Here is a 27,660-nt window from a genome sequence, read left to right on the forward strand (position 1 = left end):
CATGTGGAATTGCCCATTACATGTTTCGTTAAATTTAAATTATACCTTATTTGACACTGGGCATTTTGTGTGGATAGATGTTTAATTTCATTGCTTCTTATGCTTTCGACTATTCATTAATTATTGAGTTAGTAGTAATCTGCGATTTAAAACAAAATAAAAAACAGTAATTAGTAAATATTTCAGAAGCTGGGTGCCTCCTGCCTTTTCCTACAGACAAAATCAACAAATAAATCACTTTTTGTTTTACTGTAATTTACATAATATACTCATTAAAATCTGAGACAGCAGCACTTTTAACAAGAAAACAATGCATCTAAATTTGTGCTAATACTAACAAAATTATTTTCTCCCCTTCCCGAAATATAACTGAAACCAATTGCTTGGCACAAAAAGAGAAAAAAAAAAAATAAATAAATGGCCAAATCTTACTTCTCCAATTATAAATATATACATGATCTTTTAAGCTTTTGTGTTAGCAATCGAATTCAGGAAGTATCGTGGGCAATAAGTTTTTAAGACAGTGTGATCAGAAGCACAATTCGACAGTACTAGTAGCGCCCTCTACCGGGTTAAGACGGAGCTTTTCTCAAGTTCATGCTTAAAACGAAATTTACTTTGAAATGTCACGCCATTTATTTCGAACACAAATGATCATAGTAATTAGCGGTTTTTAAACGTTACAGGACAAATTTTTTGAAAATATTATTAACTAATTTATTTGCTAAAACAATTAATTTATAGAAACAGTAATTCATTGTAAATTTCAAATAAAAACGACTTACAAGAGGAGGAAAGCGACTATTTCCTTCTTTATCTGACATAAAAGGTAAGTTTCCCTTATTTAAACCCAATAAAATTTTAAAAAATTAAACTTTTATATCCCCCCTGTACTGGTTGAATCTGGAACAAAATGAAAATGTAAGATATTTTCAAATGTATAAAACTCAGAAATAATTTAAATTAAGCAGATAAAAAATGCAAATGAAATCTCTGCTGAAAAGTAAACTTTCAGTAAAGACTGCTACTACTGTAGAGTGTCGCTACTTTAAAAAGTAGTCACTACTAGTAAAGTAGTTACCATGATGGTAGTTTTGTGTATACGTATGTCTAGTCATGATGCCCAAGTAATACTGACTACATTAGCTACTTCAGAAGTGCTCTGAATGAAACTGAAGCAAGAACAGTTTATTCTTATTTCCGAACTTAGGCGTGATAATGAAATAACGTCATTATACTGAAACGTCTAGTTTCTTAACCAACGATTATGACATTATTGCACTGAAGGAATAAGTGCTTCTTATTTACTAGTTATCTAATAATAAATTTACCAACTACGAAAATGAACATAGTACGCCTTTTCGGATAATTTGTTTAATTAAGTAATTTAAAATATTAACTAAACTATTATTTTAATGAATTAATTTGAAAGTTGAATTTATTGCAATCATGTTTCAGGTGAACTCATTCAAATTTCAAATAAATTCTTGCATGAGATTTTACAATAGTTGTAATGTGAATATTAAAAATTGCATTCAGTTCAATGCTGTTAAAATTAAATGTAGTCAGTGAAGTTTAAAATATAAGAACGGACTGCATTTATTTTAAAATTAGTAAATGCATTATTTTGAAAAATACAAATACTGCACTTGATTAAATTTTTAAGGAAATGAGCTGCGTTTAGAACAATTTGCCTTGAAAATTCACATTTTCTGGTGAAATTCCGCTTTACCAACGACAGTACGAGTTTTCCCATTGTAGTGACATATGAAAATTAGTAAAAAATCACACTTAAAATATACGCACATTCAACCCTGCAAATTAGCTTAAAAATTTTTTTCGAAGTGTTTGCTAACCTTTTTGCAATATATATTTAAAAAAAAAAAATTCTGAAAGAACTTGAAAATTATACGTACTTCTCTTTCCCACTGAAATTTCGTTTTAATAATGTATGAATGCTAAAATAACATAGCAAAACTATGGTGCTATTTAGAAGATGTGCGGAGAAACCTGAGAGACTTATTGTCAAATCTCTCGAAGTGTACACAAAATTTCTCTAAAATTAGCATCACTCTGTGATCGAATTCAGCTTAATTTTGACGGACAATCAGTGTTAATCCATATCGTTTATTTGGCCGCAAATAAATTATGCTGATTACGAATAAGAACGAAAGAGACCAACACATTATCAATTTTATCCGAAATGAGTACAAAGTATTCGGACTAAGTTACTGCTGCATTATATTTTACCTGTTTAAACCCACCTTCCTGTATTCTAGTGGATTTATTAAACAAATAAAAAGAGAGATACCGAGGGGTTTGCCTAACCCCTCCTTCTCCCAAAAGCAAAAGCTTCGACTTGGTCTGACTCCAGAGCTGTCAAATGTTTTGTGATTTTTCCCATGTGTAACTTAAAATTAGGAAATCTTTGCCAAATTCTGCTTCTAGCACAAGACAGTTAGTCTCGTTTTATTAAAAAAAAAAAAAAAAAAAGTCTACTCATTAGTGAGTTAAAAAATTTTAACTGGGAAGATGGTCATGGAACTTGTGATTCCATCTACATCCAATCTTGATGCAGTTTTTACACTCCAGTGTATAAAATGTTTATTAATTTCACTTAACGAATAAATTCTGACTATTAATCTTAACTGTAGGGATATTATATCTATAGAGATAAAAGCACTTTAATAATGGACCCGTCGAAGGGTATTTTATACCAGTGCAATTTTGTACTGAAAATAATGCTAGTTTTCCTTTAATAGTTTACAATTAGTTCGACATGAACTTTAATTAGCTGACTTAACCTAAGTAAAATTTTAATTATCTAAATTTATGAAATATTTTATTACTTTAGTGATTACTTTCCATTTTAAAATGAAACTAATTAATTTATTAAACTAATTTATCATAATAAATTTATAATATATTTTTAAAATTAGTTATGAAAGAATGAGATTTTCTAGAATCAATAATATTACCTTTCTTTAATTAGAGAGAACAGAACAGCATGAAATAGATATGCATGTATAATCGGTACTTGTTTCTATAGTTGGCTTTCCATCTTAAAAACAATATACTGTTTCAAGAACATTTTAAAATTAAGTCATTTATTTAAAAAAAGCACATAAATGTAATTAAGGGAAATATATCATTTTCAAACACGCTACAGGATATTATCATAGAAATTCTTTGATATGCCGTATAGAGTAATTTGAAAATGCAAATTAATTTTTTTCATCCAATACACTGAGATATAAGCAGTAGCTCCTAGATAAGAATATGATAATGAAACAGTTAACTCAAAATGAGGTGCTCCATTTACGTGACAACGTTTAATGACATAAATTCATTTTAAGAAAAAAAAACAAAAGAACTTTACCCCCCAAGACAATCATTGGAGATATGTCTTAGGTATAAACATTTTCTAAAACAAAAATAAAACACATTGCAGTTAGAAACAATAATGTTCTTATTAAAAACTTCTAAGTAACAACAGGGTATATTTTATAGCTAAGAAAACTTACAGCATTTGCGGTGAATGTATGAACGTTACTTTTCATATGAAGTTTTTCGAAATGGATTATTATAAGATAGAATTATCCATGTAGTAGTGATTACCGAGTAATCATTGTATACCACTTTAGATAAATCCTCTGTTTATTATTTTGTATAAAAATGTCTCATGATTGACAAGTTTTATTTATTTCCTTTTATGACTTGGGATTCAAATTCATTTAAGTTTCAATCCGAGCAACTAAATGCAATGCTGAAACCTATATTTCTAACAGAATAGGGTATATTTTATAGCTGTTGTCAAATTAGCAATAGGAAGCAAAATATATGCAACAAATTTTAACTAATTTATTATTAAATATTTTACTAATTTAAATTTACTAATTTAATAGTTTTTTTAATACGTTAAAATTAATAAGCTTTGGATAAAACTAGAATTTTGTTTCCAGTTTTGGGGCTAACGTTTACTGAATAGGAAGGTGGAAGTTATTGAAACAAAACTTATGTTGTAATATATGGACAATACAGAGAGCAGAATATATTAATTTCCAGTTATATCTAATTCCAAAATATAATGCCTTTCATTCTAAAACTTCGCAGGCACGAATATAATTCATTTGTTTCTTTTAATATGCATTTAAAATTAGGATATTTATATTACAGTTCATATTGAATTATTAAGATTACGGAAAAGCATTCGAGAGTTATCTGCTTAAGAGGAGGGGTGCCCAAACTTTTTACGGGAACTGGCTCGTATTTTCATTGCATATATTTCACGGCTCGGAAATTTGTAGGAAGAATAAACAGCACATTAAAGTAGCTCAAGAGTTTAAGGATTTTCTCAAAGAAGCAGAGCCACACTCAGATATATTCAAGATCATTATTATTTGAGCATGAAATTTATGAATTGATTGATCACTGTATAACTTGTGAGATAAAGAACGTAAATGCGCGGCAAGGTTTGAAAATAATTTCAGGGTTCTATGGCACAGAGGTTGAAAAAGATAGATTTATACACTTTGTGAAATTTAAATAATTATAGTGTGTAATCTAAATATGTCATTCTGAATTATCTCTAAAAATACACATTAACAATTTTTTAACTGCTTTGCTTGCTGCAAACAGATCGTTTTCAAACTACTGGTATCAAAAATAGTTGTCCTTTCAGCCTAATTTATAAATATACATTTCTATTTTAAAAATGAATAATTATAACTTGAGAAGTGTATTTTCTTTAAGACGCCATTTTTTCAAAATTCTTAACTGCATAATAATATTCTTAAAACAAAATTAAGAAACCTGTACTTTAAAACATGTAGTGGCTACAGCATAGTAATTTTTCAGCTATTACGTTTGCTAATTTTTCAATTATTTCTTCAGTAATTTTTTTTTTCCGCTTTTAATTTCAATAGATCAAATCAGGAAGGGACTGTATTAAAAATATGTATAAAATCATATTAGACATAATATTCAGACTTAATGTAAATACGCATTTGTACAATTTTAATGCAATAAATTATTTAAGTTAATTAAAAGCACATATATGGAACATTATGAATTGCTGACAAAAATATTTTACTTTGCTTTATGGTTGACTTTTCTCTGTGAAGCTTCGAAATAAATCTGTCTATAAAACTGTATTGTTACATATAAGTTTAGTACGTCTTCTCTCACACCCATATCAGACTCAATTACGGATAACTCTGGATGCCAAATATGACCTATTGTATCCACATATAAAAATACAAAATTTTGTCACATTAATTCATAATATATATTATAATCGATGATTCAGATTTTATAGCAATGAGTTAAAAATATTAGAAATATATTTCGCGTTTTTTAATATGTAAGCAAAGCAGTGCGAAGAGTATATTATATAGCAATTAGACTCAACGTCAAATGATTCTCTTCATGCGTCACTTAAAATCAGTTCTCAAACTGGAAGGCTATTAATTTATGAAACACAATTATACTTAGAAAATATTATGACTAGCTATCACAAAGAATAAAAGATCCATGGTCAGGTGCATTTTGAATAAAAAAATTTGAAAATAATTTTTCTTGCAATTTAAAAATTATTTTAATCATGATATAAAAAGCTTCTCCTTCAATATAAATGGATTTTGTTTATAATAATTTAATGGAATAATACTTCAAAATGCCATCCGTTCAATTAGAATTACACCTACAATTAAATCGATCCGTAACTAAAGTCGTGTTCACGATAGGCTCTTTGTAGAACGTAAATAACGCTTTCTAGCGATAAACTTCGGTACTAAAACAGGCCAAAAAGAAAGCCTTCCATTTGCCAGGGTACAGGAAGAGACAAATAAAATAAAACCATGCAAGCAAATCTTCAAAAGCCGAGGAAATCTAAATGTATTCTCATCGTTAGAGACGGCCATTTCATTTTCTGTAGTTGCGGACAACGAAGAACTAATCACGCTTATTGTAATTTATGTTTTTTACGACGACATCTAAGAGTGAAGGAAGAACAGGCCTTTTTTTTTTTTCATTTCCGACTTTCTGGAGAATAGCTTTAGTGGCACGTGGTCACGATCGAATAGGCACTGCATGCCATTATGCAAAACAAGGCAATGTACATTTCAATGGGCCATTGAATGAAATACTGATATAGCCTTTCTCACTGCGTAATCTTTTGCTCTACGAGAATGCATTTTAGCATTAGAATGAGCCAGAAATACATATACATAATAAAAAATGATATAGCCGTGAAAGATGAAATGCGGCGGCGTTTCTTTTTGATCAGAAGAGAAATGTAAAGCTGAGATATAGAATCGAACGATGGTACAAACCATAATATAAATACAGTAACAGAGGGGAATTTTTCTGCCGAGTCTTACTTGTTGTCAACAAAACTCTGAATTCGACAAATGTCTTTTTCTTAGACTACAATTTTCGAAACAATGAATCACTTTATCTAAGGAATAGATCAGCTATTCGCATTCGTGTTCTTTCTGTTGTTATTTGAAGTTTTGCTATAAAATAGTATCAGATAGTTCAAACGACTTTGCTAAATCTTTTTTTAACAATCTTACTCAACCAACAATCTAGTTTCCAATTTACTTTAAAACAGAGCAAATATATTTGCTTATATAGAAGATATGCCAAAACTGCGTCCGTATTTTAGACTGCATTTACAAGATACAAATGCATTTTACACGAAAGATTTAAAATCTAGAGTGTAATCTCAAGGTTCCAAGCCTGTTACTGTTACAATACAAATTCCCATAGTTTTGCTTAGCTAAAATAAAAATATTCTAGAACTAAATTTCAGTAATTCTTAAAGGCTTCTTTGCGTTTACGTAAGGTAGTTTTGAATACGAAGCGAATTTTTCTGCATACGTGTTTTGAAAATAAGTCAGCATTTGAAATAAGAGATATACTTTCATAAAGTCAAAAGTAAATTACTTTTTATTTTTTTAAATTTTGCCTGTACTATTGTTTTGATTATACAAGTTAAGAGTAGATCAAATGACTTCCGAGTTTAAATAAAAATTACTTACATAAAAGGAGATATGGCATTTATTTATTATACTTACGTGCTAAGAGAATAATGATCCAAAATGCTGTCATATAACATTTATATAATGTATTAAAATTAATAGCTATAGCAAATACTAAAATTGGTAACAATATATTAGTAAAATAGAAATTTGAGAGTTACTTGTGTTACTGTCTCGCTGTCAAATATAAACAACAAATTTTTGAGTTCAATATTTTTATAGGAAAATGCCAAGAAAGTAGCTTAGATAAATATGTATATTTCAGCAGCATAAAATGTGTAAAACTTTGGTTAATTATTATGACAAAGGATGCGAAGCTCTCTGCTTTGTATATGATGCTTTTGTGAAGGACCTTCTGAAAGGAAACTGGCTCGCATTCACGTTCCACGGTTATGTACAGAAAAAAATAGTGAAAACCCTATGCAGCCTGTTGCCGAAAACCGAATATGGGAAGAATTGCTCTAAAGTCTAGAGAATGAAAGTATTCAAAAAATGCCTTTTTCTAACGTTCGCAAAACGTGCAATAATTGGCATTTTCATTATCAGCACTCATAGACTTCTCAAAAAGAAATTAAACTCAGTTTTATTTAGTCCAAAGGGGCTTTGTCCTTGAAGGGCTATTGTTTTCGTTTTGCAATTTTGCGTTGAATCATTATAAATGTCCGTTTCACTTTTCAAACTGTTGCCACCAAATGTTAGAGTCTTGTATTATATTTGAAGAAATTAAATAATGAAAAATCTGCATAAATGTATGTATATTACACAACGGTACATAGAGCCATCGTATTTTGAATGACGTAATCCTCCTACGAATATGGGCATGTGGAAGACCAAATTTGAAATTTGGAATTTGTTTTATTATCGATTTCCTATTTTGTAAAACTTTAACGAATTTTTGATTAATAAACTCAAGGATTTCAAACCCAGAAATGGCAACACTCTAAGAAAAAAAAAAAAAAAAAAAAAAAAAAAAAAAAAAAAAAAAACTTTTATCTCCAGCGGGCGTGGAACTGTGTATCGGAAATTCTAAAGATATGCTCATTTTAAAATTATTTTGCGACATTGCTATTGAACTGAATTTTATGGTTTAAGTGCAAAGAATATGATATTTAATAAATAAAGGTAACGCACAAAACGTTAAAAAAACGCCCCTTTGGACGTAATTTAAAATCTGAAATCTTTCAAATAAAAAAAAAAAAAAAAAAAAAAATTAAAGCAGGATGTGTAAAAAACGTGCAAGGCAAATGAGAGTGTAGAAGCTTGAATCGCTATTCTAACAGCGAAAGGTGGCCCACCAGCGGCCGAGTGGTAAAGTCGCTGAACACTGGTAGTTCGATCTGAGGTTCGAATCCCGCGAACGGGCTGGCTGCATGGGCGTTTTCGTGGTTTTCCCCATGTGTAACGTGTATACGAGCCAGTTTCCCATAGAAAGTCCTCCACGAAGGCATCCCTCCTCTTAGGCAGATAGCCCTCGAGGCTTTGCCATAATCACACACATACTAACAGCGAAAGGCAGTTAAGCACCTCGTTTACGGGGCACTTATTTGCAATAGAGCAGCCCCTACGGATCTGTTTTGTTTTGTTTTGTTTTCTACGGGCGCAGCCCTTCCGCCTCGTTTGTTGAACCTCATGAAGAAAAGCAGGCGCAACCCTTTCAACAACAAATGACACGAGCCGGCCGTATCCAAATAAAAACAAAATCAATTTAGCAGCTTAACAAAAAGAAAAGAAAATTAAGTTAGTATACTAAAAAGAATAACACGGCACATAAAAACATTCAAGCTGTCCCTGCACCTTTGCATATAAAGTCTTTCTCTCCCTTTAAGGGTAGTTTCCATAAACTGAGCGCTCTCAGTATGTTAGCTCGATCAATCAGAGATACCGATGACATGTTTATGAGAATTGATGACTTTCATAATGTCTTGTGCAAATTTTACTCCTTTTTTATAATTTTGAATCATTTCTCTTACATTTCCGATTCCATGTAAAGCTTTTACCCCCCGGTGAGTGTACAACTTTCAATAAAATGAATGCAGTCACCAAAAGTATCACATTTAAGGCATAAATTTACCCCCTGGAGGCGTAATCTTTGTAAGTACATAGGAAAGCGTCCACGCCCTGTTACTAATTGATTATAGTCTTTATCGCAAAATATAGGCATATTCTTCTTAATTATTATATTTGACAAGGCCTCTGATCTTCTAGGAGACACATTCCATTCATCAGACCAGGTGTTATACATGTGATCTTTCATTTTGCTAATTGTAACTTTTTTAGAATGTTATAGATCACCATCAGAGATCCCATCCCCCAGGGCAGCCTCCTTTGCCAGGGAATCAGCCCTCTCATTCCCAATGATACCAATATGGGCCTTTACCCAATGAATATTGATTGACATTTTATATTTTAAATTCATATAATCATTTTTAATTTTATTCATGATATCATTTTTATGGTCCGGCCGAAAGAGGTCAACGAGTGCTGAAGAAGCATCCGAGTATATATGAACTGTACATTTATAGATCAAATTGGATTTAATCCATTCCAAGGCTTTATAAATGGCGTATACCTCTGATTGATAAACTGAACTATGTTTATCCAGTATGTATTTTTGATAATGGATCTCCAAACCATAGAAATATACGACAAACGCACATCCCACACCTCCCTCGAAACCGGACCCATCTGTATAGATTTCGTATTCGCTGGTAGGCAATTCATTGCAATCAAATAAAATACCATGTCTCTGTCTTGGATGAATCGAATTATTGTCAATTTGGGCAAATGCGTTGCTTTCAACCTGGATTCCATCCAGAATAAGAGAGCTTTCTATTGAATATTGTAATAGGAATTTATTGTAGAAAAATTTATAATGAATGGAGAGAGGGGGAACCCCGGCCAAAATACATGCGACTTCAGATGAAACTGTTCTAAAGCATCTAGTAATAATCAGAAGCCATCCTCTTTGTATTGAATCAAGCTTAGTTCTCAACCTGACAAGCTCCCCTGCCCAGCGACCCCAAGCTCCGATACCGTACATAATCTTAGGTATAATAACATTGTCATACAGAATTTTCAGAATATCACTCTTGACCTGTAAATTATTAACGTTAAATTGAGTCCTGTAGAAATTTAAGATCTTGTCGGTTGCTGTATGGATATTCTTAAAATGTTCTATAAAAGTCAGTTTTTCATCCAGTGTGACACCCAGATATTTAATTGTACTATAAAATTTGATGTTTTTGTTAAGAAATTTAAGTCTTGGATTCCTTACTTTTTTCCCTTCTTTTGGGAAAAAAATTCCACAAGTTTTATCCATGTTAAATAAAATATTTTCTTCTTTAGTCCAACGGATCTGTATCATACATCCTTGGCTACAAGAAAATCTTAGTGTATGAAAACCCTTGTGGTATCGGACGTGGACCTATGGCACGCTTGCGGTAAGCGTTGTCGTTGCTGATACACCTAACATTCTTACAAACATTTGTCGATCGATACATAATCGTTGCGAGGAGTGTATTGCAGGCTGTAACTTCGAACACCTGCTTTAACAGACTCATTTTAAACAATACTGTTGTGTAACTTTTATTTATTTATTAAATACTATTGTGTTGAACAGATACAGTGTAACACAGTCCATTAATCTATACAAGGCCAGATGTGGTAGTCTCTTTATTATTATGGAAGCACCTAATAGGTGGGACACCATCGCCTCCTATCAAGGGACGGACAGTTGCAACCATGCCTTCTCTGGGATTCTCTCTCGAACCTTCTCTCGAACCCAGGCCTTGGATCTTCTCTCGAACCCAGGCCCTTCGGTATCGCAGTCAGGCTTCCCTAACCACTATACCGTCTGGGCGAATCTGTATACTCTTCTTTACCTAATAATTCCTTATTATTTGTGACCTCTTTTCTGTCTTTCGGTTTCTGTAGATGCGACCATATGTTCCTATGTTATTAGTGCCAGTATATATATATATATATATTAAATTAATTTTTAAATATTAATTTTAACTCTAGTCATTTACTTGCTATTTTCTCAAAATTACACTGTTTAAATTTCTTTTTTTAGTAATTCAAAACATTTGTTTTTACTTTTGGATTAGAATTTTACTTTTACTATATGGATGACGAAAAACAATTTGAGTAATTGGAAGAGTTAGTTTTGGCGGGCAACTTTCCCTTGATAAGTCTGTCTGTCTCCTGCCTGCTCAACAATTATTCACTTATGCAATTTTTTGGAATAATATATTTTTTTCATGGTTTTAGATATGTACAATTAATTTACATATGCTCTTAGAATTTAAATGATATTGTAAATTAGTTCGTAGCAATAATAATTATTTTTTTTTATTTTTTCGCAATTAAAATTTTGTCTTTTTTTTTCAGTTTTTTTCACGTTCGCAAAACGTGCAATAATTGGCATTTTTATTATCAGCACTCATAGACTTCGCAAAAAGAAATTAAACTCAGTTTTATTTAGTCCAAAGGGGATTTGTTCCTGAAGGACTATTGTTTTCATTTTGCGATTTTACGCTTACTATAAATAATCACTATAAATGTCCGTTTCACTTTTCAAACTGTTGCCACCAAATGTTAGACTCTTGCATTATATTTGAAAAAATTAAATAATGAAAAATCGTCATAAATGTATGTATATTTCTCGTATTGTGATAAAACAACGATACATAGAGCCATCGAATTTTGAATGACTTAATCCTCCTAGGAATACGTGGGGCTCACCAGCGGCTGAGTGGTAAAATCGCTGAACGCTGGTAATTCGGTCCAAGGTTCGAATCCCGCGAACGGGCTGTCTGCAAGGGCATTTTCGTGGCTTTCCCCATGTGTAACGTGCATACGAGCCAGTTTCCCTTAGAAAGTTCTCCACGAAGGCATCCCTCCCCTTAGGCAGATAGCCCTAGTGTACTTTGCCGTATTCACAATACACCATACACCTACGAATATGGGCATGTGGAAGATCAAATTTGAAATTTGGAATTAATTTTATTATCCATTTCATATTTTGTAAAATTGTACCGAATTTTTGAGTAACAAACTCAACGATTTAAAAGCGAGCAATGGCAACACTCTACGGGGGGGGGGGGGAGTAAAACCTTTTTATCTCTAGTGGGCGCGGAACTGTGTATCGGAATTTCTAAAGATATGCTCATTTTAAAGTTATTTTTGGACATTGCTGCTTAACCGAATTTTATGGTTTAAGTGCAAAGAACACGATATTTAATAAATAAAGGTAAAACACAAAACGTTAAAAAAACGCCCCTTTGGACGTAATTTAAAATCTGAAAGCTTTCAGATTTTTTTTTGGGAGGGTGGGCTCTTTATTTATTTATTTATTTATTTATTCATTTATTGGGATTAGAAAAAGTCATCAGGAAACCTGCGTATATAAAATCATATATATAGTCTGTTATAAATATCTTATTATGATAATGCAAAAAGAAAAGCAAATTACATGATTTAGTTTTGTATCAAATTGGTTACTTTTATTTTAAACCAGCATTCATAACTATAAACATCAAATCACTTTTCGGTAAAATTTAATAACAGCTAATTAACCTTATATTTTGGGAGCTCGTAATTACTCTTCCTACAGAGAGAGAGAGAGAGTTTACGTAACTATGTAATTATCTTGGGATCAGAAATTTATTTATTAGTCCCAAAGGACGTACACATTTACTGACGCTATTTAATAGAAGTTCATAGCACTTCCCTCTTACAAAAGAATGACTTCAATTATCGATATGACTTTTGATGCTGAGAGTAAAAATTGTTTAATTATGGAGAAATTATTGGTTAATTATCGCAGGTAGCAAGCTACAGTATTTCCTGTTTTTGAGAACATTAAACCGTCATCAGATAGAAGGAAAAAGATTCGATAATTATGCTAAAAGATGAAAATTAACGAATAAAAATAGTAATATTATAACTATTTTCTCCCTCCTTCGAACATAGCTTCATGATGCAACGTTAGCACATTCATCGCGAATTCGAGAGGTCCAGGTTCAAGTCCCGGCGAACCTTATTTTTCTCTTCTCCCGTAATAACAAGAACAACAAAAGTGTATTACACATTATTAATTATTAAGTTTCAATAAATCTATATCTTCATTCAGTCATTATAATCATTAAATTACTGCCCTATTTCCATAGATTTACATTAAATTCTATTTATTTAATACTTGCAAGCTTCGTAAATGCTGTCAATCTAATAATAAAATAGATAATTTGAAAACAGCTTAATATTTATAAATATTTATGTTGGAAATATGGTTTAATTATTTTTAAAGCATCATTAACAAAAAATTAATAATTAGAATAATTACTCTAAATCATTACGTAATTTATTATACTTCTCTCTACTTTTATATTACGATATACAGAAATTCTCTTTTTTATTAAACAACTATAAAAGTTAACAATAGTTCAGTGAAATAAATTTTGTTGCCTGTTATTAACATTTTCACTTCTGTATAAATGAATTGCAAATGTATCCACATTTGCAATGTACACATTTTTGTAAACTAAAAATTGGATAACGTGTTTTCTTAGAAATGAAAGTTAATGCTTAAAGCGTTGAAACGTATTAACAACTTCATTAAGAAATTTAAGCTCTTAATGATACAAATGCCGTAATGGAAAATACCATAAATAATTACATCTATTTAACTTTTGTAGATTTGCGTTGAATGACACACTAATTTCACATGCCCTGCCGGTCTGGCCAACATGATTTTTTTTTGTCATTATGCGTTGAATATCTTGGTGAAATATTAATTACAACAGAAAAGTTAATGAACTTATCAAATCTTTCTTGCCATGAACTTTTACCGCGTCATGAACTTTAAAAAAATGCCGGGAAGACGGGAAAAGTTAGGGTCACGTCGCAAAACCTAGGTAGACCAAAGGCAAAAAACTGTACCAAAACAGTTGTGGCATACTGTGAAGAAGACAGCTCTGGTTCACCATTCATTTGTTTGGAGTGCTTCAATACAACACATCTCAAAATGCGCGCATAATATTTAAGCTTACATGCTATATGCATAATAATTTTTTTTATTTATGTATTGTTATTATGTTCTATATTGCATTAATTTCTTCACACCATTTTAGTAGCGGTGATAACACTTAAAAATGTTAATGTGCTCCTCACATTAATATAAATTTACTCGAATTATGTGTTTTTTGTAATCTTGGCTTCGCCGGTCATCTTTGAATCCCATGGCATTACGAATAAACTCAGTGCCGGTCACCGCTGACCCACATGGCATTCAATATGTTACAGAGCTATGTGCTTTTACTTATGTAGTATGTTGTATTAAATGAATATGGCAACACGGTCGAATTAAAATGTTTCCGAATATAAATAAATAAACATCTTTGGGAGGAACGGAAAATAATTCAATATTTTTAGCAACAGCAACGTTTGAAACTTTAGGCAAATTTTAATTTTTTTAATTAAAAATTATTTAAAATCACCTTGAATATCATTTTCATATTTATCATGGAAATAAAATACCCAGTGGCTTTCATATTTTTGAAATCGCTGCTTTTTCATCATTGATTTTAAAATTTCTTGTTGATAATGATACGATATGACCAATTTTAGTAATTTCTCGACGAAACTTGATCAGTTTTTCGGAGATTAATGACGGTATGGGGTATAAGATCCATACAGCTTTTGATTATCTGCCTAAAATTTCATAATGAGCATAAATCATTTTATATTTCATATTTTTCTAAATGGGCATTTGATTTTTATTTTGGACTTCATTTATAATATTTACATCTTACTTTCTTTCTCTAGATCGGACGATGAAAATCCTGCTCTGAAAATTCCGTGGCCAGAAATTTCTGTGATTAATGATGTGATAACATTAAGCAGACAAATACGCAGTTTCAAGTAAGCCATATTTTAACTGTTTTGATACAAGATATTTTAACACAAAAATGCCTTCAGCAATAAAATAATGGAATCTTTCTAAATAATTCGATTATTTCAATGTTGCTGTTATCATTTTTCTTCATGAGATAACCATGCATGAATCATTGTAAAAAAGTTTAAGCAAATTCAGTTCAAAATAACCTTCTTTTTTTTGTGATCTTTCCTTAAAATGATTAACGCGTATTTATGAGTTTCAAGGTTAAGAAAATGTATTTATCTTTGCTCTAATTTTTTTTTTCCGTCTTAAATTCTTTATATATATATATGTACATTTAATTAAAATTAAATTCTTGAATATCAATCAAAATTGTTCATATACATCTGTATTTAAAAGTAGACTAAAATCACTCATACAAATACTCTTTTAAATACTCCCAAATGATGAAATTTCAAATTTTAAGAAGTCGTAATTTTGTGTTTTAACCGCAGTTACACATCTTGTGTTTTGGAATCTTTATGCATGATCCATGAGAAGTTTTTTAATAGTTTATCTGAAATTTAACCTACGACTATAAAGTAACGCTACACTTTTGTGATAAATTGTGAGAAATGTTTACTGGCACCGTCATGCTTTTTAATTTTAAGGCTCTGTTATTCAAAAGAGGAGAAAAAAAATATTTTAATGTAGTTTAAGGTAAATTATTTTAATTTATAGCAAAGGTAAAAATGCTTTTGCAAAATAAACATGATTTAAATAATTAATAAAACTCAGTAATTAATATTACTTTAGCATTTAAGAGCAGATTAATTTACTCCTGTAGATAGCAGAGTGCTATGTTTGCCACCGACATTTACGCTAAGCCTCTTTTATTTGAAATTATCTCTAAGTAAAATTGAATTTTAGCAATTAATGACTGGTAAAGTTAGGCTGCATATTTAATGTCTATCCAAATAGTAAAGTCTAAAAACAGAGCCCCTTCCCCCGAAAAAGTATGTTTCCGTGCAATAACACACGAATGCCTTTACATGTATATACATATCAATTAAATATATATATATATAAAGAGGGTCTGAAATTTCAATGCCTAGTTTTATTTAAATGAAAATTTATGCTCTCAAAGTAATTCTGTGGCAGATTTTTATTTCGCGTTTAGGATTTCGGCTATAAAATTAGTTTTGTTCGCAAACTACCTTTCTCATAATCGTGAAACATTTGTGTATCGTATCTGATTTCTGTTTCATTAAATTTCATGTTATTAGTACTAACTCCTGATTCTTACACAAAAATTCAAAAAACGTTCAAAAAGTATACGCTTGATTCCAACGCATTGAATTTAAAATGAATAAATAAAAACGTGATTTCAGAATTTTTATATCCATGTATAACTTAAATAGAAATCTATAATCTTATCACTGCATCACACATACACGTTTAAAATTAGGTTAAAAAGCAATCATAGATTGGCGGAGAGTTTGAACAAAATTCTGTCAATTTCGAGGACGTCGAACATGAGTCCCTTATCTTCAGGGGTTAAAATTTTTTTTTATGTTTTTCAAAATATTCTTGTGCGAAATACACGAGTTTCAAAATATTCTCAAAACAGATACAAAGGTTATCATGAGCACCGGAGTTTTCTTTGTGGTTTATTCTTTTTTAGAAGTCTTTTTTTTTTTTTTTCCATTTTTCTTTTTAATATCTCAACAATGAGCATGATTTGCGCATAATTTAAATAAAAAGCTGGAATTACGATTGTAGCTGAACAACAAATAGCTTTTTTCAAGTCGATCTTTGCAGGGCTAATATTTTAAGCAAAGCCATTATGACGTAAAGCTCCAAATAGTACTGTTCGAGAACAGAGCGAAACATTTAACTCGAAGAGTTTACTGGGGGGAAAAAAAAAAAAAAAAAAAAAAAAAAACATATCAGAGGCTGCCTTTTTCTTTTCTTTTCTTTTTTTTTTTTTTTTAATTCCTTATTTGAGATATAAAACAAAAGTGAAAAATACATTTCCTCAAAAATAGAAACTGTCTTCGAACACACCACAAACAATATTTAAAAAAAGTAAAATCTGAAGATTACAAAATATTGATATTAAACTTACATAATCAATGCTTGACAATCAAGGCTCGTTGTTTATGTTGTATAGTTCCTAGAATATTTGATCCTTCTTCGCACCTAAAATTAAACTCTTGAACTGCATGCTTTGCACTCTGACCGTAACGTAACCTTCACATTCAGCCTTGACAACAATAATCACGGAGGGCGGGTCTGTAGGCGGCAACGTTTCAAGGTCGAGCCCTGCTCTTGAAACAATTTTTTATAGGCAACAAATTGTATGCAAGTAGGGGAAATTCCGGTCCCAAACCGCTTTTGAAAGAAGCGGTAGAATGAGCCAATTGTGGAAGACTACCGTAATGGGTTTGAGTTCGACTCGAACGCATCTTATTATACTGATTCAACTGCCGACATTTATATTAGGTTTGCGATAGATTATGTTAAACATGTGCTCGAATAAATGCTTGATAGGGAAAGGATTTCCGTTTACCGCTATATGTGCTGTTTTGCCTTAAATTTGGAAATATTTTACAGACATTTGATGAAAAAAATTATTCTCTTTATTTTCAACTACTTAATAAAATAGTAGAAATCTAAATTAAATAATCTGTTGAAAATCTTGAAAAACATATAGTGTAAGAAACTAAAAGAAAAAGGCTGATTATAAATCCTTTTGCCCAAAATATAAATAAAATAATTTCTTTTTTGATTTTTAAAGCATATCCTAATAAATTCAGAAACGGAGTATATCAGTTTGAAATTTAAAATTAAGTCCAAATTCATTCTTGATGATGGTTTTATAGTAAAATTCTGTCCATTTCGAAGTTGGATACAATGATTTTCAAGGAACAAAAAAAAAAAAAAAAAAAAAAAAAATCTTGCCAATTTGTTTACAATATATTATGATACTGCTAAAGTTTTTTTTTTTTTTTTCCCTCTTAAATGAGAAGAACCCCTTTTATCTCTCCTTGGAAGTGCACAGCGTTTTTTTAATAACGTCAGTCTTAATCTGAAATTCGGTTTGGTTTTAATTGATAGGTCCTAATTAATTGTTTAGCGACGATTTAATAAATGTCTTCTCAAGGCGTTTTATGTTTATATTTGTTGTGTTTAAAAAACTGTTTTGCTTCTATCACTCAGTATCATTATGCACCTTTAAAAATTTACTGCTTTTTAGTTTAAATGATAATGTTAAAAATATACGGCGATTTAATCTCGGAAATTAAAATTCTTTTCAGAATTTTTTAAGTGCATTACAAATGTTACCTTTTAATATATTTCATCAGAAGACCAGTTCCAAACTGGCTTGACATTACGCATAATTGAAACATGACGTAATCATATCTTTCCTTAACGAAAAAACAGAGTTATAATATTGCGAAGACATGAATGTAAGGTATATAATAAGGTAATCTTACATGTGAATTTATATATATGGATTATGTATATATGGTATACATAATCCATATATACATATCTAAAGAGACTTAAATACAGGTATATATAGATTTAAAGTAATTTATTCTTATTAAAACCTTTCCTCATTGTTGCCAGCAAGCTAATAATAAAACTTGCTGCAGGCTCATTAAGAAAGCGAGAGATTATCTAAAATTCAGTCGCAAAAATATGCAGTTTAAAAAACCTTGCATCTGAAGTCCACGAGATTTAGAAACTAGAAACTTCTCTGTGGAACCATCCATAAGGGTACAGAAATATATGCAACATAAAGAAATGCTTTTTTATGCTGCTAGAATGGTAGCTCGATGTGAAAAATCCGAAAGCCGCAAGTTTTAGAAATTTGAAACTTTGCTACTAATTCATGCCCTGTCTGTGTTTTTGTTAAAAAATAATCATTTTTATGAATTTAACAACTGTGGATTTTTATTGTTTTTGCTTTCAATATGTTCCAATTCTGAAGGCCACTTCACAACTGTTCCCGTTCTTTGAAGTCCAAAAACACTCTTGGCAAACATGATAAACATAAAAAATGCTTATTGTTGTGCAAACTGTGAATTTTTCAACTACAGCTATTAAATAATTTAGATTGAAATTTGACATTTAATGTGTTTGTTTGGAATGCAAGGCGTTATAAGCGTTTATTCTACAGTATAACTAACAACGGTTAACATTCTTTCAGATCACTTATCTTCATCCCCCTGAAAAAAAAAAAAAAAAAAAAAAAAAAAAATATATATATATATATATATATATATATATATTTTTATAATAAATAATGATATTTCAAAGTGCAATTAAGCAAACGAAACACATTTATATTATAAAAAAAAATAACAGATAGTATGTCTTTAGCTTTATATTGCCCGTATTCTGCAGCCGTATGATGGAAATTCCGTTCAGTATTGAACTTTAACTTTCAGAATAAATCTTAGTTATTATATTACATGAAGTGCTTTTTTAATAGCAATATCTTCTTTTTTGTTTTGTTATTATAATACTTCGCAAAAATAAGTGTCTGCAAAAAGCTAATTCTTTTGAAAATTTTTAAATGTCTGAAGTTATGAGCTCATAAATTTTTATAACTAGAATATGTCTTTCCCTTTTTCGCGATTACGATTTAGGGGAATAAAAGTACTTTATAAAATAGCGATTAATAATCAAGCTCTGAAAAATAAATAGAAAAATGAGCTGTGAAGTAGACGTCCGATTATTTTTAATTCTATCAAAACCACATGAACTCTCTCTCTAAACTGCTGAGTTTAGAGAGAGAGTTCATGTGGTTTTCATGAAATAAAAATTAAATGCCGACTAATTTGCATTTCCAGTGCAAAGCATTATCACGTGCTCATAAAAGAATCTACAAAAGAATTATTTTAAAGTTTATCAAAATTTATTCAGGCAATAAATACATCGACATGATATTTCGATAATGTATTACATTAAATGAAAATAAATTAAAAATTTTTCTCTTTATCTTTTATACAGAATCCTTAGTTCGGAGAATGCTCTTAGTGTTTAATTTTTTTTTTTTTTAAATTATGGCAAAATTTTTGAGGAATATCTGCTTGCTGAGCTTCCATGAAGGAAAGCTGTATCACATTTGAGTTGCACATTAGGCAAAACAACTCCTATAAGCAAGATAGGCAATGAAATTACAATTTCATCGTTAGGAGCGCAGGCTATGGTGCACCTAGCAGTAATAACAGATTTTAACCACTCAAAATATTGTTGTTTAGAGGAAAAAAAAAAAAAAAAAGACCTTCCAATATCTTTTACCTTACGTCTCCATTCACTATTTGTTTATACATTGTTTGCAAAGTTTCTGGCCTAACCTTTTTTTTTTTTTTTTTAATAATGAGCATTGTAGTTTCTTTGTTAAATTACTCATCATTAAAGATATAAAATTTTAATATTTCATGTATATGCTAGGCAAATTCAGACGAGGAATTCGTAAGTTTGGTTCTTTTATCGGTGTAAGTACGCTGGCCATGTAATTTGTTTTGTTTATTTCATGGCCTTGGTATCATTTATGTATATGAATGTAGTTCTGATTATCTATACTGTAATTAACATTAAACTGTTAAAATCTTTATCTCACCTCATAATTCGGGGGGGGGGGTTGAAGGACGCATTTCAGTAAATAAAATCCGTATACAATCTGGAAGATAATTTTTAAATCATCTTTAATCGCTTAACTTTTCTTCTTTAAAATTGAGGGTGGAGGGTGAATAATTTATCTGCTTGTGATCGCTATAGAAGATTGGTAATTTATTAATTTAATTCACAACTTTGTTTTTGTTTTATAGAAAAAAAAATATTTCTCTAGTATTGTGGTATATTAGGGGTAATGGGGAAAAGAATCTGAAAAATGAGTACTTTCTTTTTTTAACCTCACTTTGGTATAAAACTGTCACTTTATTTCATTAGCGTATTCTTTGAGAATTTTTAAACGTATTTATAGCTGGAGAGGAGGATGAAGCAATTAAGATTATGCATTATTTTAAAAATAACGTGACAGATTGATTCTGTTTCCTAAATATTTTTAATCATTTGGTGTTCGGATTTACTACTTTAAATGCGAATTTCTAAACTTTGTTTTTAAGCCATTAAACGTACCTGAGTGAATTGGTCTGAAAAGTAAGCGATACCAGCAACAAGGGCATACAATTAAAGACAGATCATCCTTTTTATCTACTGGAATATTTTCTTTAAATATATATATATATATATATATCATTAGAAATAATAATAATAAGTAAATTCATAATTAATACACTCTAAACTTTGCAAGGACTTCTAAATATTGCGTGATATTTTTATATTATATGCAAATGAAAATATACTGCTGCCTAGTAGTTAAATGAGAATAGATTTAGTAAATAATTTTCAGTCACTCAGCTGTGTAAATAGTTAAAATTATTAGATGCAAAAGATCAAAATAGTTTTGAAAGAGTTCTAAACTGGCTTGACATTTTATAAAGACCTTTTTAAATCAAATTCATTGCAATATTATTTCGGGATGGAAAGAACAGATTGCTACACAGAAGAGGAACAGTGATGTACGTGTATTAATCCAAGCATGTATTTAAAAAATAACCATTTAAAAATTATTGTGCATATTACAAATATATAGTAATGAAAAACTAAACATTGATTTATAAAGAAAAGCATAATGCTATTATTGTATTATTGTTTTATTCCTAATGAAACTCATAGAATGAATGTCAAACGAATGACTATTTTATTTTATAACGTCAGTAGATAACTATTAAATCTACATATAATCTAGATGACTTTCTTGTTCAAAGCATAGAATTAAGGGAAAAGGAATTCGCAGTAGATCAGTTTTAAGTGAAATCTGCATGTGTTTGGTTACAATGTCATATAAATGCATACCACACGAATTAGCGTTACATGTATTGATGTTAAATTACACAACAGGCAGTATTGCCAAGTGTGGAAAGATAAAAAATTAGGCAAAAAGAATTGGAAATCTGCTCTAGATTTAAAATGGAACGTTCGTGGAAAATTTATGATAATTAATTATGGAATGAAAATTCGTAATTTTAAACATAGAACATGCAGCGAAGAAAAAATGTGTTTGAGAAAATTAATGAGACAGCAAAGATTAGCAACCAGAGGTTTTTTTTTAAATTAAAATTAATAAAATTTTAAAATAGAATTTCTGTTGGAATAAATAATTTTTGAATATTTTAACATATATTTTGGGAATTGTGATTGGCTAAGCAGGAAGCAAATGAAATTTGCTTTGTTTGAAATCATTCGAAGCTAAATTTCTGTCGGACACAAATCTTTATAAAAAAGTAATAAATTCTAATATTTTTGTACTTTTGTTGAGCCATTAAAAAAAGTATTAAATTTTCGTATTTAAGACACTAATTACATCATTACAGTTTAAAAATGAGGTTTTTAAATATACTTTATCATGAAAACAATAACTTATGGAATTTACAGCTCGCTATTAAATCTTAATTAACTAATTATTTAATGCCATCATATCGAAAATCTTTAAATGCTAGCTTTTATAAAATAATTGTAATCTTCATCATAAAATAATGGTTCATCATAAAATAATAAACTGTGAGAAATATTAATAATCCTATGTATTCCTTTTCCTCTGCATTTTAAGCTCATTTTAATAGACAGCAACTTCCCCCCTTTTTTTTAAATTTTGCTCTGAAAAGAAAAAAATATTGCATTACTGCATATCATTCAATTATTTTTTGTTTTATCGCTTGTATTTCATGACAACTTAAAATAATTATCATGATATAATGAAATAGCACCATTATTATTATTAGCTAAAATAAATTATTTACCGAAAATTTTTCCTCGAGAAATTTGTTTAAAATACATATCTGATCAATTAATTTGCGGAGGCTAGATTATTATCTATGTGTACATCATTTGTCTAGATAATTAGTAATATTTTTCATTCTTTCATTAGGTTTCTTATTGTGTATCATATCAGAATAGACATGTATGTATAATGTATAGACATGTATGTATAATGTAGACATGTATGTATATGGTATTAAGTGTCATTAATTTGTTAAGCATTTAAGTATCATTAATTTAAATTAAGCATTTAAAAATTAATATTACGAAATTCTGCTTTGAATTAAAAAATTTTACACCCTAGCCTGCGCCAAATTTTACTAAGTAAAATATGAATCTTCTAATAATTTGGATTTAATGGGACCAGTGTATGCATCAACCTTTGAATATTTAATAATGCATGAAGTAGCTTTGCTTTATTGGCAGCTTAGTCTTCAGCCAACAATTTTTATTTACTAAACTGAACACAGCAACTGTATGTAAGTTATATGCATTAAAGAAATTAAACTTCTTGGATAACTGAAATATTTTCTTTATTTGTATTTTAATATACATCATGTTATTATTAACACGTGCAATTAATAGATGTATTTTATACATTGGATTATTATTATCATAGACTTTTGGATTTTATTACTTCTCTTGATTCGCTTTTTTTTCCATTGATGTAACACGTAATATTTTTATAGTCATACTTTTTGTAGTATTTCATATACGTTTATATGTATTTTATTCTACTTTTTTATTCATTACATGCTGCTACAAACTATTTTTAAAGTATGAATTGAAAACGTTTTATGATGGTGCGTATGATATATATGTTCATATGGTGCGTATGATGCAATGTTTATTGTGAATGATATTTTCACTCACAAAATAAATTTAGATGCAGGTGAAAAATGTGTGGGATTATTATGTAATATTTGTTAAATTTATTATTTCATATCGGTGAGAATTTTTTCAAAATAGCAAATAATGAAAGCTGCGCATCACCAGTGTACACTCGCTAATAGTGTATTTGATACCCTTCAAGTTGTAAATGAGGTAAAATTACTTACAGTAACATTAATTATTCATTTATTTATTTTGTGAATATGCTAAGGAAATTTTATAATTGGAAAATACCAAGATACTTTACTCTCAAATAGCTTCATGAATTCATGATCTTCTGAAAAGTTAAAATTATATTAACAAGACATAAGTTATTTTATCCTCTTTCTGTAGGCATGGTGTTACTAATAGTCAGCTATTCAAATTTAATACATAAATTTTTAAAATGCACTTACTTTTTTCTACCATTTTTGTATAATTCTCAGCATCAATTAATTTGAAATTAGGTTATGTCTGCTCCGACTCAAAGTTTTTCGAATATGCATTTTAGATACGCAAGGAATTTGTAAGGATCGTATCAAATGAACTTTATTCTGAAAAACTTTCCGTTCTGAAATTTTTCACCAATACACTTTCTTTCAATTTTGAGTATAAGTTTATAATTACTAAATTTCATTTCATGATGTTAGTTTTACTTATTAAATTTCATTTCATATTAGTTTTACATGTCTCAAATTATAGGTCTTAAGTATATAAGCGAAACAAGAAAAACTATTTTCATTGCTTCTTATTTCTAAATGGGATTATTTGAAGATTTAATTACATCTGAAAATAAAACATAAAATCAGAGTTTTTTAATAAAAAAAAAAAAAAAAAAAAAAAAAAAAAAAAAAAAAAAAAACAGAGAAGAGGTATGGATAAAAATTGATATTATTTTGGAGAATATAAGATTAGTGAAAGCTATTCTTTTATTTTCGATAATTTTCATAAAGTTGTTCTTCAGATGTAGAGCTCATAAATTAAATTCTATAAATGTCCAAAATATGGAAATCTCATTCACTTCTGAATCTATATTTTTTTATTTATGCTTCAATATCACGAAATGTTGGAATATCGTTCATGTTTGCAAAACGACAAATATACAGAGTACATTTATCTAGAATTTTCTCATTTATCATGTAACTAACGTCACAGTCATGCTATTCCATCTTTTTCTTTGCACGCACCCTCCTAATAAGTTAGTACTTGATAGGCTCCACGCTATGAAACATTGCATTCATTTCTGTGTCTGCTTTAAGCCATACATCATAGCAAATTTTGGATCATTGATCGTAATGTAGAGCATTCTGCAGTTGGCCTTACCTTATAAATAACAAGCCTTAATTATTAATATTCAAACTGCTCGCGAAGTTCTATGAACCATGACTAAGAACTGATCTAAAATTAGGAATAAATAAATAGAAGGTGAAAATGAAAGGAAAGAAATTGCATCCTCAAAACAGAAGTTTAACTGAAAAGATATTTGGAATTCACAGGTTTTCCTAATTTGAGGTTCTCACGTCTCATTCTTTTATTAAAGACATTAACATAACTAAAGAATAGTATTCGAACCCAGTTTATGTTATGCGTTAATCTCCTTAATGATGTTTAAATTACCATTGTGTTTAATGCAAATATTCGTCTGAATATGCATAATTTGTAACTGTTCTTGCTAAATTTTCTGTTAAATAATTTTGGGTGGAGAAACTTTCAGTTCAGAGCTCATTCCTGCTATCTGTTGAATTAATTAACTGTGATGGCTATTAAATTCTAATCTTTGGTTAAGACTGTGTCTGCTTGGGGTCACCTCGCGAGTTAAAGTGTTCGTCCTTGTACGGTATTCTTCTGTAACTGATAACTCATGATAGTTACTGATGCTGAAAAGTAAGAATGAAGGAAGAATTAAAAAAATATAAACAGACTTGTAGTTATTTATTTATTAATTTTGATTACCCACTTTTGCTTGTTTATTTATCATTTAATACATTTTCCAGGGCAATACATTTTAAATGGCGTAAGGCTTTCGTTTTTGCAAAATTGTGGTGAATGTGCGTTCATATCGGTCTTATATCTATATTCCTTATTCTTAAAACATCACTGAAATTTACGTTCGTAAATCGATTTTTAAAGATCTTTAACTTTCGACTAATTACTTGAACGTGTTATTTTCGTTATACTACAACGTGTTATTTTTGATGAGTTTTACTAAAAAAAAACTCATCAAAAAGAAGATACACAAGTAAGGGGGAATACAAGATAAATGCTGGGTTAAAAATGACCTTCTTAAAACAAATCTCTAATGAGCTATTTATATCAGGCACTGAGTAAAGTATATCTTGTTTACTTTTAAGTTGTTAGACCGCGTGTTATACTGAAAGGGGGGGAATATGGTGAAAAAAGAACTTCCTCACTAATGAAGCAGTTTTCCCTCGAAAACAGGCATTATTTCAAACACCGTGATTGCAAAACTCAACTACCTATGAAGCATTGCATCTATAACTTCTCCTTCTCAAGGCTGGTATCTAAAAACTCAAGTTATTCATTTCCATCTATTTATCTTATTTTTTTTTTAAAGCTTCGTTTTAGGGAAAATAGTGCTTTTCTTTACCACTTCAAAGAGGCGAGTTTTTAGAAGAAAAAGGATTTATGTCAGAATATGGCAGGAGAAACATTTTCTCGGGTGTCAATGGTCCTTAACTAATTGTCCAATGACGCTTCGATCTCTCAGTTCGGCTGCCATTGCACCCAATGAGAGCATGAAACGGCGTCGTCTGGCAACAAAAGGGCCCAAGATGGCGGAAAGGGAGAAAACGGGGATTGTGTATGAAGCACAACAAAAACTCAACATAGCAAGCGAAATCTGGAGCAAAAACTCGTTGTTATTCCACCACTAATCGTTGAAATAAAGCCTGTGCGACTTTGGAACGACACTGGCACGCGATTTAGAGCTGTCTAGTACAAAAGTGCATTTTTTTTCATTATGTAACTTATTTACTTTTTTTTTTTTTTTTTTTTTTTACGGAAAGATAATTTTTTAGGTAGATATGCATGTATTCGGGCGTGAGTAGAAGGAGTAAAAGTGCACAAATAGCAAGATTAATTGAAAGATACACAATAATTATACGAAATATAATGTTGAAAGCGAGACGTAAAGAACTGATTGTCCTATATTACGGGAGAAAAAAATAATCTATTTACATTTTACCCCTTTTAAAAGCCCCCTTTTTTTAGCTCCTTGAATTCAACAATTTTACTACGCTGAGCAAAAAATTAAAAGGAAGTGTTTGTAACTGACTTCAAAATGCTAAATGAATTAAGTACTTTTTGACAAAAATTTTATTGACCAAATATTGAAAATAAAATTAAAAATATATATATTGATTTTTACTCAATGGGCAGCAATTTCTTTTTCGTGATTTTCACTGTAGAATTAAATGTTAAGGGTGCCTGAATAGGTGGAAAATTATAGTAGAATCAATTAGAAATCAAGTAGAAAATTAGGCGTAACAAAAACTGCTTACTTAGTTTTTTCTGTCTGTAGTATTAAGAATGAGGTTTGATTGGAGTGGGGGAAGTACGATACAATTTCACCAGAGTAGATAGATTAATAAAACACTACTATAAAACAGGCCTAAAAACTATTATTGGATTATAGTATATACATATGTATAAAACAGTAATGTACTAATAGTCAGAGGTAGAGTAACTGATATGTAGGTGTATACTTAGACCTGAAAATTCTTTCATGGATTTTTCAAAAGTGCTTGTATGCGAAATGTTTTAGTGAATCTTGTACCGCTATAAATTACTGTGTTGAACTATGTTAACTAACGCTCAAGCATCAAAATGCATCATTACTTTCACAGATAGTGTGAAGTAAGTACTACTTCTTATACAGTATAAGTTACAGGGCATCGAATGAGGATATAGAATGCTTCAAACTCCGGTCAGCTCGTTGCTTATTAGTTGAGC

The 27,660-nt window shown here is 30.0% G+C and overlaps 1 long non-coding RNA gene across 1 annotated transcript in view; it reads left to right on the forward strand.

Moving 5' to 3' along the window:
• Nucleotides 1-630: 630 nt before the first annotated feature.
• LOC118180843 (uncharacterized) overlaps nucleotides 631-27,660 on the forward strand; it is a 110,040-nt gene continuing 83,010 nt past the window's right edge. Inside the window, exons 1-2 of the long non-coding RNA XR_004756778.2 lie at nucleotides 631-829; nucleotides 14,868-14,963. This is a non-coding gene — a long non-coding RNA (uncharacterized LOC118180843). The remainder of the gene's footprint in view (nucleotides 830-14,867; nucleotides 14,964-27,660) is intronic.

The sequence above is a fragment of the Stegodyphus dumicola genome, chromosome X1 (genome assembly GCF_044657685.1).
Source record: "Stegodyphus dumicola isolate Sdum_Otavi_A_Nest chromosome X1, ASM4465768v1".
Taxonomy (NCBI): Eukaryota; Metazoa; Arthropoda; class Arachnida; order Araneae; family Eresidae; genus Stegodyphus; species Stegodyphus dumicola.